General features: G+C 42.5%; 1 protein-coding gene across 6 annotated transcripts in view; it reads right to left on the bottom strand.

The window, feature by feature from the left end:
• The window catches only part of STXBP5 (syntaxin binding protein 5), a 533,536-nt gene that overhangs the window by 416,992 nt on the left and 101,623 nt on the right, over window positions 1–14,921 (bottom strand). The gene's annotated exons all lie outside the window — the stretch shown is intronic.

Raw genomic sequence — 14,921 nt, 5'->3', positions numbered from 1 at the left:
AAATAAAAAGAGCATATTTAGAAACCGACAAAGGAAAGAACATAAGCCGTGAAAATGTCACCAGGCCGCGCGCTTCCTTTTATACAGACGGAGGTGTGCTACACATCTTGTCTGATAACATCATTCAGAATGTAACAGAGGGACCGCAGCGAGCCGGAGACACGAGCGGGCAAACGAGGAGGGAAAACAAGGTCTAAAAAGGCATCTGCATCTCATCCAAGCTCCTTACAGCATTAAACAGGGCTCAATTAAAGAAGGTGGGAAGAAGGTGGGAAGAAGGTGGGATGCACAGTTTCCTGCAAGGACTCGCCCTGTGGCAGGCAAGCGCTTGCCCTGCAGTTATAAAGGGGAGGTCACTAATACGGGGATTTATCTTGCCCCTGCGGACGCTTTCTGAAATTATGTCAGAAAATTTGTCTTAGGCCAGATTCATATGAGCGTATAAGATTTACTGAGCGTCATTCAGAAAACATGGAGACTTTTCTCACGTATCATCTGTATGCAACCTGTTTTATACATGAGGAGTCATTACAAATACACAAGAATTGCAATGTGTGCTGTATGGCTGCTCAGCATGAAAACCCAAGTATATTTTATGCACCCAACACATGGTAGAAGCCAGTGAATACTGCGATTTTTTAATTATTTATTTATTTATTTTTTTAAAGTGCAGATTTCGTTTGCTGAAAAAATAAAATTCAGTTGCACCGCCCCATGAAATGACAGTGGTCAGAGCGCTGTCCATTTGTATGTTTTCCTACAGACCGTGTTCGGTCCAAAAACACGGCTTTAGGCTGGTTCCGCACATCCATGTTTAGCAGTGTGAAAATGAGCAGGCAGTGGCTAGTCACCCTGACACGCATATACGAGCCTATAAAATTTAGGTCAGGAGACCCATGGCCGGTCCATAGTCAGAACGTGTGACATGGCTTTATGAATCCAGACTTTAGTGGTAGTTTACCCCCAAATGTGGCAGCCTTTTGACCTTTTATGCAGGCGCCAAAAAGGGGATTGGGGCTTACAGACGAAGACATGGACTATTGATGCCACATATTTACTGGAATGTAACCTAAAAACTAATAGACATTATACATTAATAGACATGAGGTGCAGCTTCCTCCAGTCGGCTTGGAGCTTGCCCCCACCAGAGGGTGGTGTAGGGGGGAGAGAGATTAGCCTCCTGTAATGGGGGAAAATTAGATCTGTAGATTGAAGAACTCACTACTCAAATATTCTCCTCGTGCTGCTCCACTTGCCTGCAAAATGCCAGCTTTTCTGTACGTATGTATGTGTAGGGCAGAAGAAGGCTGACAACTCACGTGATATCATTCATCACAGAGCTCACATACAAACAAGCAAATGTCCAGGTACAAAAGGATTCATAGCAAAATGTCTAAAACAAAGAGTATGACAGAGAAGCTTTATCATCTTATGCTTTGTGCTGACCTGCAAACGTGCGGTAAAATGCTGCACTCTGTCAAACCCTGCTATTCAGACATGCAATGATGCCACATCTGGAGGTGACACATGCGGATGCCATCCTTTTAGCATATGGGGTGGAATTAAAAGAATTTGTATACAATAATTCTGAAGATCTGACCCTAAGGTCATCAATAGACTTTGTCATGCCGCCATACAGGGGTCATTCAGCTCATAAGAGTTCACAAGTAAGTGTGCTCTACTTCTTGCAACTAAAGGGATCTACTACATTAACAACACCTTAAATGCTCAGGTTAAATAAAAAGCCTTAATTACAAATGTGCTTCAGAGAAAATAATATTTTATACTTTCCACCCACACCAGCACCCATCAATGTAAACGCCAGTGTTGCCATACACTATGTCTGTTAAACATAGGGCGGCTAATAAATGGTCATCACCAGGAGAAAGTCCAATTCATAATGTAGGGAGAGAAATAGGGCACTAACATTGCACATTAACATCAGCTTTATTTGTAGCTCCAAACAAGGTTAGTGGAGACAAAGTGGCTGAAAGCCGTTTCGGGTATGTCACGCTTCCTCAGGGGCTCCACGGCGTGGCCAAACATTTATATACACCTTTCCACCCCCTGGTTTCCCTCTGTCTAAGAAGAGGGGGATGGAGATATATGGAAACCAAGCAGGTGGGACAGTGTATTTAAAAGATATGCCCCGCCGTGAAGCACTGAGAGGTGGGACTTAGTCTCAACAGTCATCCTGTGCTGACAGTCCTTTTAGTAGTAGAGAACACACACATATATATATATATATATATATATATATATATATATATATATATATATATATATATATATATATATATATATATATATATATATATATATATATATATATACACACATACATATACGCACATACACACACACATGTACACATACACACACACACGCAGCTACAGGGAAAATTGAAATTTTCAATTCTAAGCATTTTTTTTCATTAAATAGATATGCCAGTCTATCCACATAGCATAGATTTAGTGTAGACCACCACAACGCAGCGTTCGCTCACATGAGTGGTGATGGCTATAAGTGAAGATGCTGGCACCGTAGCATTTTTTCATAGCAGCAGGTACACAGTCTAACAGAAACAATATACCATTCCCAATTAGTGATGTGATTACCTGCGAGTCAGGCGCAGATCTGGAATGGAAATGTCAGTATTTACTAAACATATTTCTGCTGCAAGCTGCATGCAAGAGATTAAACTGGTTTCTATGGCAACTTATTGCTTTCCTTACTGCTGGGAAGGTAGGATGTCACTTGTGCTTTAAGGGACGGGAGCAAATTTCATTTATTCAAACAATTTGCTTTTTCCCCAGTTGTTCTAAGTGGGTGACCTGGGATACAGGCTGCGCCTGTGATGACAAATCTGATTCTCGTCTACTCCAGGGTATGCTCCACTGGAGAGAGGACTACTTCAAGGTCAGGATGCTGCACCAGCAAGTGCTACTCATCGCACAGGAAGAAGAGCCACCATTAGCCCTTAACCGCTTCAGGCCCCTCAGACATGCAGCAGCTACATTTCCATGTAATAGACATGTATAGTTTATAATTATAACAAAATCAATTAATCAAATGATACGTATCAGAGTCTTGTCATCTCTACTGTTCGGAGCCATAGAGAATACAAGGAGGGCTAAGGTAAATCATCACTAATGTGAGAAATTGGTGACATCCATTCTACATTTACTAGAGGGGATGGATTGCATCCCCTAATTTAAGAGAGAATGACAAAGTTGTAAATCCCTACATTATAGACAGCCGTTTCGAGTATGTCATGCTTCATCAGGGCCAAGCATTTATACACGCCTTCCCATTTTTGTTTCCCTCTGTCAAAGATGAGTGGGGGGGTGGAGATATATGGAAACCAGGCAGGTGGGAAGGTGTATACAAATGATTGGCCCCGCTGTAAAGCACCGAGCGGTGGCACATCATTTGAACAGTCACCTTTTCCATTGTAGATTTACGGTGTACCAACTCCATTATGGGCCCATCAGCCAACATTTATAAATAGCGTAAAGAAGAAATATCCCATACTGGGAAAATAGTTAGTGCTCCTACACAAAATTCTTAGCAACTGAGGTATGTTGACATGAATGCATGGTTGGCCCGCAACTGAGAATACACAAACCAATGTTGGTCTATGTGCAGGTCCACAAAGACCTTATGTCTGCATTACTACCTATTACTTGTGATTTTTAGTTTAGATGAAAATGAGAATACTCTGAAAAGCAGAGAGGTCGGGGATTAGAGAAAGCAGGATGTCGGCACACAAGTCTATTTGGACTGTAGATACTGGTCTCTCAAACCAGCTATGGAGACACATTTTTACATTTGACAAACAAGTATACAAATCGCCCAAAAGCAGAGACAAAGCAGACTGAATCAAAATCAAAATTCGGAAATTTAATTTATTGTTCAATTGCCATTAATCATTCTATTAAAAAAAAAATCCTATATCTTTCTGAATATCTTTGAAAACTGTTAGTGACATGGAATCATGTATTTTAACAATACAGCAATCACCTAACTGCATGTACAGCTGTAACTGTAGATACACTCATCCTATGTGCTAGAATAAAAAAACAGCATACACAAAATTCAATTGGTGCCCACACAATCTAATCCCAATGCGCTGCTGTACCCCAAGCCTTGCAATGTATGTGTGCCACTTCCTTCTCCCTGTCAAGTCTGCGCTCAATGCCCTTTCCTCTACACAGACACGGAGGATGTGCGATTCTCCACTTTTCTGTGTACTTTACCTGTAATCGTTCTCTTTTCACCGCACTTTTAACTTTTATTGTTGTGACAGGCACTATGGAGATATTACTTGCCCTTCTAAAGAAGGCGACTATCTATGGGCTTCATAAAAATAGCCGCCGATGTGCGCATGCGCGGTGTGACCTAACATCACTTCCGGTCTCCGACCTGTCAGTGCACGTCTGTGACGTCACTAGGAGTTTTCTCCCTAACATGTGCTCTTTCAGAGATGTCGGGTACACAATGACTACTTCCGATCCGTGCCGCACACCGCATGCGCCGCCTTTCAGGCCATTTGCAGTTCAAGGTATAAAAAGGGCTGACAGGCTAGCATGGTCAGCTCCCTGATGAAACAGCTAATGCAAAACATTTGTCCGGGGTTGTTCCCTGGGAATTGTATTTGCGCACTTGCATATTACCATGGGTAAACGTCTTTGATTCCAATAATTAATTTCTGGCACATGCACTTTATTACTCTGCTGCCTCTTACCTTGGCTTAATTAATCAGCTGCAGATTATTTATTGGTGTGCCTGTGAACTCTAGTTTACGATACTGTACTAGTTCATGTCCGGTAGTGAGACCTTCATGCACTTAATTTACATGTAAGGCATGAGCCCCTATTTCATTACCCAAGTTAACCATTCCCTGGGTGACTACATGAATTCTTCTTCATCTCTCGTCTACTATTATTTTGATGAAGTCTTCATTCCTGTTTTCTTTATTTTGAATATTCATGTATATGGAGTTTCTTCCTACAGACATTTTGGATTATAAATTGTAATGATAGTAAACATGCTATTAGCAATTTTATTTGCTATATCAATATTCTTGTGAACCATTTCATATTTGCAACAAATGCTCATATTGCAAGTCAATATTAACGTAGTCTCTATTTCAAATATAATAGGCAAATAGATTTCCAGGTAACTAAATGCACCACTGTTTGATCATTGACCATCCATTCTTTTACAAATCGGTCCAAATTTATTTTTGATATGTTGATTCACCAATGCAAACTCTGGTGTTAGAAAAGCCTCGAGATCCCCAACCAGAACTTTCTCAGTTTGTCACAACTTTCCCACATTAAATATTCACACCTGCTGCTACACAACCTTTTTTTTTTTAGCCGATATGAAAACTACAATGTTTATTTCGCTTTGATAATTCTTCTTAGAAGACCTTCCCAGTATAGCACACAGTTGGGTCTTTAAATTAATAAATTTGTATTATTTTGATCAAGTCAGCACTCCTTTTTTTCTTTATTTTGAATAATTTGTTGCAAATAAGATGTTTATTTTGATGATGGAGTTAGTCTTTAGAAACAGATTGCCCTAAAATTTACAGTCTAAACTTGCGATCTTTAGGAGTAATAGAAAGCAAAATTTGAATATACTGTATGTCAAGCATGGCGTGGGGTAGCGATGGAAAGGATGACTAATCCTTGCCATAAATATCACAAAATACTTATTAAATATAGGCTGCTGATAGAGAAAAAAATAATAAAAGTATCACTGTTCTTGTCTAAGGTGGAGCAGAGTAAAGAGACTATAGTAGGCTTATCCCAGACAATCTCCATGGGTACATTCATTGTTACCTGGCATCTTCCTCCAGTAAGAACAGTAATTGAATGTATTGGATTTCAAGTTTAAAAACACTTATGTGCATTATTGGATCTACTCCAAGCTCCGTCTTATGTATAACATTGGGATTACCTAATATAACTATTCCCTTTGCCATTACAAAATGTTTTCACATTTTTAACTCTGAGGAGCTTATGCCGAAGCTCATATGTACCAAGCTGGAGCAATGGGAGTTCTAAAATACTACAGTCTGAACGGCATCGTATACTGGATGCGAGTGCCACCATCTATAAAGACCAGGCTCATAAAAGGGTATAACAAAAAAGTCCAAATTTCATCCAGAAAACTTGGACTATTTTCTATAATTCGTCATCTGTACGGCATGCGTTCTTATACATCTGAAGTTTTAAAAAATGTATAAAAGACAATACAGTTTCCCAAGTTAAAGAATTGCAAAGTATAAGCAAAAATCAGAAGCCATACTAGCTCCATACGGAATCAGATTTCATTTTCTGCACCAATAGAATGGAATAGGCAAGTCTTATCAAACACAAGGAAGAAACTATTTACCATAATCTGTGAAAAAATTTTTTTTATCTGCACAGCCTTCTTAAAGTTTGAAGTCTTTTTTCTTTTTCATGGTTCATATAGTTACCAAAATTATGTACTTGTAAACTTGACCGTCAGATGCCATGATGTTTGTCCGATGTTTGGGTGATTTTATGTCACCAGTAGGGATGAGCGAGTAGCTTTGGATAACTCCTTATCCGAATAGCTATAGCGCTTACCGAACAGATGCCTGGAGTTCTCCCGATAATCAGTTATTCGGTGACACATGCAGCTGCTGCACCGAACACCTGATTATCGGGAGAACTCCAGGCATCCGATGCAGTTATTCGGTAAGTGCTATAGCTATTCGGATAAGGCGTTATCGCAGCTATTCGCTCATCCCTAGTCACCAGCGATGTGGAACACCATCAAAAACCATTCAACGGTTGAAAGGGGGGCACTCACCTCGTAATAAAACACTTGCAGTTCTTGAATGTAATTTTTTTCCTTCAGATTTTCTTCTTTATTTAGAATCATTGTATTTTAAAGCTTTTAACAGAAGCAGAAGATTCATTTCTAAGAGGCCGTAGGAGTAACTTATTCTAAAACAGCATACTTGAAATTAAATTGTAAGCCGAGCTTTGATGGAGTATTGTTCCGACTCACACAAAGGGTTACTGAGTGTTACTGGTGTTTTTAGCTTTAATGTTCGATCATAATTTCTTCACTTATCTTCATAGCGGCTGATTTCTTATATATTATTTACCTGCCTTTACTAATTTCGGCCCTCTTGTATGTATTCCTCTGCATGGAGGATCCAGCTGCTGTGAGTTACACATAAGAAAAGACAGATTCATTTATGTTATACTGTACATAGATGACAGTAATAAGGAATATTAAATATATAAACCACTATTTTGTGGTTTTGACCAATAGTAAGACAATCCACCTAAAAGCTGCACAGAAATTAGCAGCGAGAACTGAGAATTTTGTAGGTAGGACTTGTGAATATTCAGAGATGCCAGCTGCTCATTTGTCAGGTAATTGGCCATGGTGGCATACCTGGCAAGCATTGGCTCCATAGTTACATATACAGTGGGAAAGATTGGAAAGCCGAGGCCCGTATTACTACTGAATGGTACGCCACAACGTAACAATGGTGCTCCTGTATGGCTGAAACGTTCTGCCACTGACTGTAATGGCCCATACAGAGGTCACAATAACGCCAGTACGTGCGTCCTATGTCTGTGCAGATGTTGCCTGCATATTTCTTTACACAAGACTCCTTTTGTGTGGGCTAGTATTTAAATTAAGTGGCTTGTGCCCTGTGAAAACTCATCTATAAAAAGGGGGGGGGGGTTTAAACTTTCGACCCAATGCTTCACTGAACTGGCTGACCCCTCCGGTCTCCAGCATGAGATCATATGGAGGAAAGAAACAAGAGGCGTGCAGGTAGGACAGCAGAGCCCAGACAGTCAACTGCATCCCTACTTAGTTAGGTCACCACGTCCGCTTTTTTAAATGGGTCATCTTATACTTGCTACTTCTGAGTATTCGGCTTGTTTGTTTTTGTAATCCACCATACAGTTTTCCAGAGATACAGGCCTTTAATATTTAGTGTAAATTTTTATGGTCTTTACTAGTGGGGCATTGCTCACAATACCCAATGAGCAGTAATAATAATAGTGTGTGTGTGTGTCAGGGGAATAGCAGGCATAAAATAAGATCATTATTGTAGAGATATTCATGGCACTCCACACATTGCTTATCTGAATGGGTGCATACACGATGAAGTGCAGCAACAGCCCCTACGGTCGTTTCACGTCATCAAGAAGCTTTCTCAAAGTAAAAAACTACTGAGGCCGAGAAATGACCGTAGGGGCTGTTGCTGCACGTTTGCCTCCTGCACTTCATCCTATATGCACTTATCCAGAGAAACTGAACTTTTGGGTGAAGTTTAATGGGCTGAATATTGTGACTATCGCTCTATATCAGTGTTCCCCAACTCCGGTCCTCAAGAGCCACCAACAGGTCATGTTTTCAGGATTTCCTTAGTATTGTACAGGTGATAATTGCATCACCTGGACAGGCAAGCATTCAGTCACCTGTGCAATACTAACGAAAATCCTGAAAACATGACCTGTTGGTGGCTCTTGAGGACCGGAGTTGGGGAACACTGCTCTACATGAATTACTTTGCTCTATTTTACTAATGGGCACACTGCACCACCCCTAGTAATGCGGATACCCGTGGATAATGCTGATAATAGCGGACGCTGAGTAGTAGTGCCGACCTATTTCACAGATTGTGGAATAAAATAAATTGTAAAAGGTGGTCACTCCATTTGGTCGCTGCGGTGTGGCCACAGTGCTTAACTGTAGCCTTAGATTCACTTGTTAAATGTGAGCATATTACTCCAGCTAGATTTTGTTTAAGACCGATGCATGAAACACCAATCTACTATAAAATTGTCTAAAAGTCACTTCCGTCTGTCTGTCTGTCCTTCTGTCTGTCACGGATATTCATTGGTCGCGGCCTTTGTCTGTCATGAAATCCAAGTCGCTGATTGGTCTCGCCAGCTGCCTGTCATGGTTGCCGCGACCAATCAGCGACGGCCACAGTCCAATTAGTCCCTTCCTACTCCCCTGCAGTCAGTGCCCGGCGCCCGCTCCATACTCCCCTCCAGTCACCGCTCACACAGGGTTAATGCCGGCGGTAACGGACCGCGTTATGCCGCGGGTAACTCACTCCGTTACCGCCGCTATTAACCCTGTGTGACCAAGTTTTTACTATTGATGCTGCCTATGCAGCATCAATAGTAAAAACATCTAATGTTTAAAAATAATAATAAAAAAAAAAAAATCATTATATACTCACCTTCCGCCGGCAGGTTTCGGTGGCAAGGATGGTATGCGCAAAGGACCTGCCATGACATCACGGTCATGTGACCGTGACGTCATAGCAGGTCCTTCTCATGCAGGCGCGAAGAAGCTGCGGTACCATGGGACAGGCAGGGAGAGCGTCAGGAGCGCCGGGAGCAGGTGAGTATTTCATATTCACCTGTTCGCGTTCCATCCGCCGGGCGCCGCTCCGTCTTCCCGTCCTCTTGCAGTGACTGTGCAGGTCAGAGGGCGCGATGACGTATTAGAGTGCGCGCCGCCCTCTGCCTGAACAGTCAATGCGGAGAGACGGGACGCTGAGGAGCAGCGACGAGAGGCGAGTATGTGATTTTTTTTTTTTTATTGCAGCAGCAGCATTACATGTGGCACAATGCTGTATGGAGCGTCTATGGGTCCATAAAGAACTGCATGGAGCATAATATGGGGCATCTATGGGGCCATAACTGCATGGAGCATTATATGGGGCATCTATGGGGCCATAACTGCATGGAGCATTATATGGAGCATCTATGGGGCCATAACTGCATGGAGCATTATATGGAGCATCTATGGGGCCATAACTGCATGGAACATTATATGGGGCATCTATGGGGCCATAACTGCATGGAGCATTATATGGAGCATCTATGGGGCCATAAATGCATGGAGCATTATATGGGGCATCTATGGGGCCATAACTGCATGGAGCATTATATGGAGCATCTATGGGGCCATAACTGCATGGAGCATTATATGGGGCATCTATGGGGCCATAACTGCATGGAGCATTATATGGAGCATCTATGGGGCCATAACTGCATGGAGCATTATATGGAGCATTATATGGGCCATCTATAGGGCCATAACTGCATGGAGCATTATATGGGACATCTATGGGGCCATAACTGCATGGAGCATTATATGGGGCATCTATGGGGCCATAACTGCATGGAGCATTATATGGGGCATCTATGGGACCATAACTGCATGGAGCATTATATGAAGCATCTATGGGGCCATAACTGCATGGAGCATTATATGGAGCATCTATGGGGCCATAACTGCATGGAGCATTATATGGGGCATCTATGGGGCCATAACTGCATGGAGCATTATATGGGGCATCTATGGGACCATAACTGCATGGAGCATTATATGAAGCATCTATGGGGCCATAACTGCATGGAGCATTATATGAAGCATCTATGGGGCCATAACTGCATGGAGCATTATATGGGGCATCTATGGGACCATAACTGCATGGAGCATTATATGGGGCATCTATGGGGCCATAACTGCATGGAGCATTATATGGAGCATCTATGGGGCCATAACTGCATGGAGCATTATATGGGGCATCTATGGGCCATAACTGCATGGAGCATTATGTGGGGCATATATGGGACCATAACTGCATGGAGCATTATACTACGTGACTGGGCAAAATACTAAGTGACTGGGCAATATACTACGTGACTGGGCAACATACTACGTGGACATGCATATTCTAGAATACCCGATGCGTTAGAATCGGGCCACCATCTAGTCTTGATATATTTTGCTCAGTTTTGTCATGTTGGAAAACTTCTATGAAGGTCATTCCTTCTACATTTTGTACAGGATCTGATATAAGAACCTCGCCATCATAGGAATACACAAGCTTTGATCTTGCCCACTCTATTTGATGCCAGGCACTAGTGAAGATAGAATGAGAATGTTTATGAGACAAAACATGAATTTCGTCGACCACCCGAAAATACTGTCTAAGGTCTCAAAAAGGTATCTACTTTGATTAGCTGCAACCTAATGTAGATATTTCTCCAACTACAAAGATAGTTCCAGATTGCTAAAGAAAATGCACAGCTGTAACCTTTTGTACTAAGCAGAGTAAAAAAAAAAAATCAGTAACAGCGAGAACAATGACTGAGCAAAGGTAAAAATAGAACAAGAGAAAACTCCTGCACAGCAGCCTTTCATTATATGTCAGACTGTAGTACACAAACGGGGCCAAATTATCTCATGGGACCACCATACTCAGGATTAGATGGCTGGCACAAGAAGAACTTTCACACACAGTAAACTGGGATGAAAATTGGTTATATATAGAGTAAATCTCAGCCGTCTAGCCACTAGATAAACACCATAGTGCTTCCCTAGCTTCTAAATCTAGGCCTGCACAACACACGGCCGGCGGAGCAGTCTGAGGTACACCTCTTCCTTCTTATGTTCCAATGTAATACACTGGAAAACTGGCATAGGGACCGGGGAACTGTGAAGGCACATACATGGGGGTACTAACTGTGAAAAGGGGCAGTTTTATGAGGGGCTGTGTGTAGGGGAGACATGTTGCAGAGGGGCAGTGTGCAGTGGGGGAACGAATGAGCTCTGCAGATATGAGCTCTGGGTGTGAAAACTCATCATGGGGTCTGTACTGGAGAAAAAGGGATGGGAACAACTTCAAAGCAGAGAAAATATAAGGTGACTGGATGTAATCGTTTGTGATCTTTCCTGTGTCTCATCAGTGCTATGGCTGCCATATGGTCCACAGAATGATGGCTGTTAACAGCTCCCAGTATCTCCTTACCATTGTTAAAGACATACTAGGAGTTGTAGCTTCATGCGATTCAATTGTATGGGGCTGACGTGCCACTGCAATTGATCACTCTACTAATATTGGTGATTTATTCCTGTACGCATGGTGGTTCTGGCACTGCATGCATGTACTGCATGTAGTTCTTGAGCTGAATTCATGTGCAGACAGTGGTTCTGATATTGTACACAAGTAGCAATCTAAAGCATGCGAATTTGAGCATATTATTCAAGCACGCCGAAGATACTCTTGCTAGCACACGAGCATGCTCGCTCATCACTAAAACACATTAAAATAGACTCCTCCTGACAGTAATGCAAAATCATGTACTTTACATACTGTATGATATCAGCGCACCAAAATATTCACGTCAAACTTAACATTTCTAAAGCAGCAACATCTGAAAAGTAGAATCTTTTAGTAATATGATCCACGATCTGGCCTAAAGCCATAATAAGGGAAAGGAAGCAACTTTCATGTACAATAAAGAAATATATTTTCACATACGTTCCATAAAATCATCCTTGCAGCTGGCTGAAAAAACGATACGCAAAGCATATGATGTAGCGCTCCGCTCTGCTAGTGTCTATGCCATATGCGGGCAACAGGATCGTATGGGTCACACTCCGGTTAATCTAACCTCAATACAAACTGGGAGTCTAATGTTTGCTTTCCTCACATCACAAATTTGTACGACTCCTGGAGCAACTAATTAGAAGTAATGCTAATAGTAGAAAATATTTTTTGTGATGCAGCTCTTAGAGTTTCATTGTAAGATCACAAATTAGTGCTTTCATCTTCACCCCGTTTGGCCCCTGTAAGGCACTTTGGCCTGGAAAGCTCCCTAAATTAATGTTAATTAATATCACTTTTAGGCTCGGACACAATGGCGTATATTCTCTCATGTGTATCGGGCGAATACTCTGGGATCAATCTCTGTTAGTGTAGATCCTAGTGTCACCTTAGTGTGATCCAGTTCTGTTGTATGAGAGAATTGCAGCAACGGTGCGGAGAAGATGGAACTTAATTCCTCCATAGTCTAAGTCAGCGAATGTTGGACTGCACTCGGATGACATCTGGGTGCAGCCGATGTTTCACACGCACCCATTGACTTGAATGGGTGCGTGTGGTCCGATTTGCAGAGCCACTCGTAGCATGATGTTATTTTTTTCTCATGCTGAATCGGCATGAGAAAAAAAAACAAAAAACACAGATCTGCACTGCCCCATAGTATAATATTGGTGTTATCTGATAAGACATGGGCTAGCACTCGGCCGAGTCATACGCTCATGTGAGCGAGCCCTTGGAAACATTGCCTGTGTAGATCCCCAAGTAAGCGCTTCTAATTCTTCCATACACAGCATCTTATCTAATCAAACACTATGCCCATGTTTGTCTGATGCACTCCACCCTTCCAAATCAGGAGGTGAGAATCTGGCTCTCAGGTGGGTGGAGGGCCCTTTATATGATAAAGCAAATATACAAGAGCACATGAAGAGCTAGGTAGCTACTGAAACTATAGAAGTACTAGGAAAGAACTGCACAGACCAAAAAAGAAGACTTTCACACTTTAGACATTTTATAAAGGTACCTTCACACGAAGCGACGCTGCAGCGATAGCGACAACGATGTCGATCGCTGCAGCGTCGCTGTTTGGTCACTGGAGAGCTGTCACACAGACCGCTCTCCAGCGATCAACTATGCCGAGGTCCCCTGGTAACCAGGGTAAACATCGGGTAACTAAGCGCAGGGCCGCGCTTAGTAACCCGATGTTTACCCTGGTTACCAGCGTAAAATCTAAAAAAAACAAACAGCACATACTTACATTCACGTTCCCCTGCGTCCACTTCCTGACTGACTGAGCGCCGTACAGTGAGAGCAGAGCGGTGACGTCACCGCTGTGCTGCTTTCACTTTCACTTTGCGGCGCTGAGTCAGAGGAGGAAGCAGACTGCAGGGGACGCAATGTGAGTATGTGCTGTTTGTTTTTTTTACATTTTACGCTAGTAACCAGGGTAAACATCGGGTAACTAAGCGCGGCCCTGCGCTTAGTAACCCGATGTTTACCCTGGTTACCAGTGTAAAATATCGCTGGTATCGTTGCTTTTGCTTTCAAACACAACGATACACAGCGATCGGACGACCAAATAAAGTTCTGGACTTTATTCAGCGACCAGCGACATCACAGCAGGATCCTGATCGCTGCTGCGTGTCAAACGAAACGATATCGCTAGCGAGGACGCTGCAACGTCACGGATTGCTAGCGATATCGTTATAATGTCGTTTCGTGTGAAGGTACCTTTAGTCTTCGAATACTAGGTGACAGAATTCGAGAATTCATGAGACCCGCTACACAAACACCCCTCCACTAGAAAGGCCCAATTGTACACAATTCATTTGAGAGGTAAAACATGAGAGCGCTACAAAGTGTTCACTTTGCTGTATCCCCGTGACATGTCTGAGCCAAGTTGTGAGGTCCAGGAGCTGTCGCTCCCATTGTCCGGAGAGGAGGAGGAAGCTACATCTCTCCGAGGACATTGTGCCCGCTACACGCAACCTACGGTATTACTGTAAAAGGTCCCATTGTGAGGCTGATCCTTCTCACCACTGCCATCTAACGGAGAGGGAGAATGGAGGGCAGCTGGACCACCACATGAGATTTTTTCTTTGCTGCCATTTCATGACCAGTAGATGTTCCCACTATGGAGACAGGCAAAATTTCATTTTTGTTGAGTATTTCTGACTTTATTCTCAGGTACAAGTCCTGTCACAATATTTCTTGCAAAATCTCAGAATGGTTGCCAGCAAAGGAAATAAGACCACATGACCTTCTCTGGAAATGTGTGACCCAGGCCCAAAGCTCTCCTTATTCCACGGAATGAGCGTCCTGTTTACATGAGTGGTATTATACCTTGTATGTGTCTACGGAAATGTTTATTTCGGCTGAGCGCTCTGCTGCTCACCGCATTCTAAAGTCAACAGAGGTTACCAGTGACATGCAAGGACACAAGAACATTAAGCAACTGGCGCAGTGGACAGCAACTGAGTATAAAGAATACTAATTAC

Source organism: Ranitomeya variabilis, chromosome 2, assembly GCF_051348905.1.
Source record: "Ranitomeya variabilis isolate aRanVar5 chromosome 2, aRanVar5.hap1, whole genome shotgun sequence".
In the NCBI taxonomy this organism is placed as follows: Eukaryota; Metazoa; Chordata; class Amphibia; order Anura; family Dendrobatidae; genus Ranitomeya; species Ranitomeya variabilis.
Note: the sequence above shows the minus strand (reverse complement) of the source record. Positions and strands in the feature narration are given on the sequence as shown.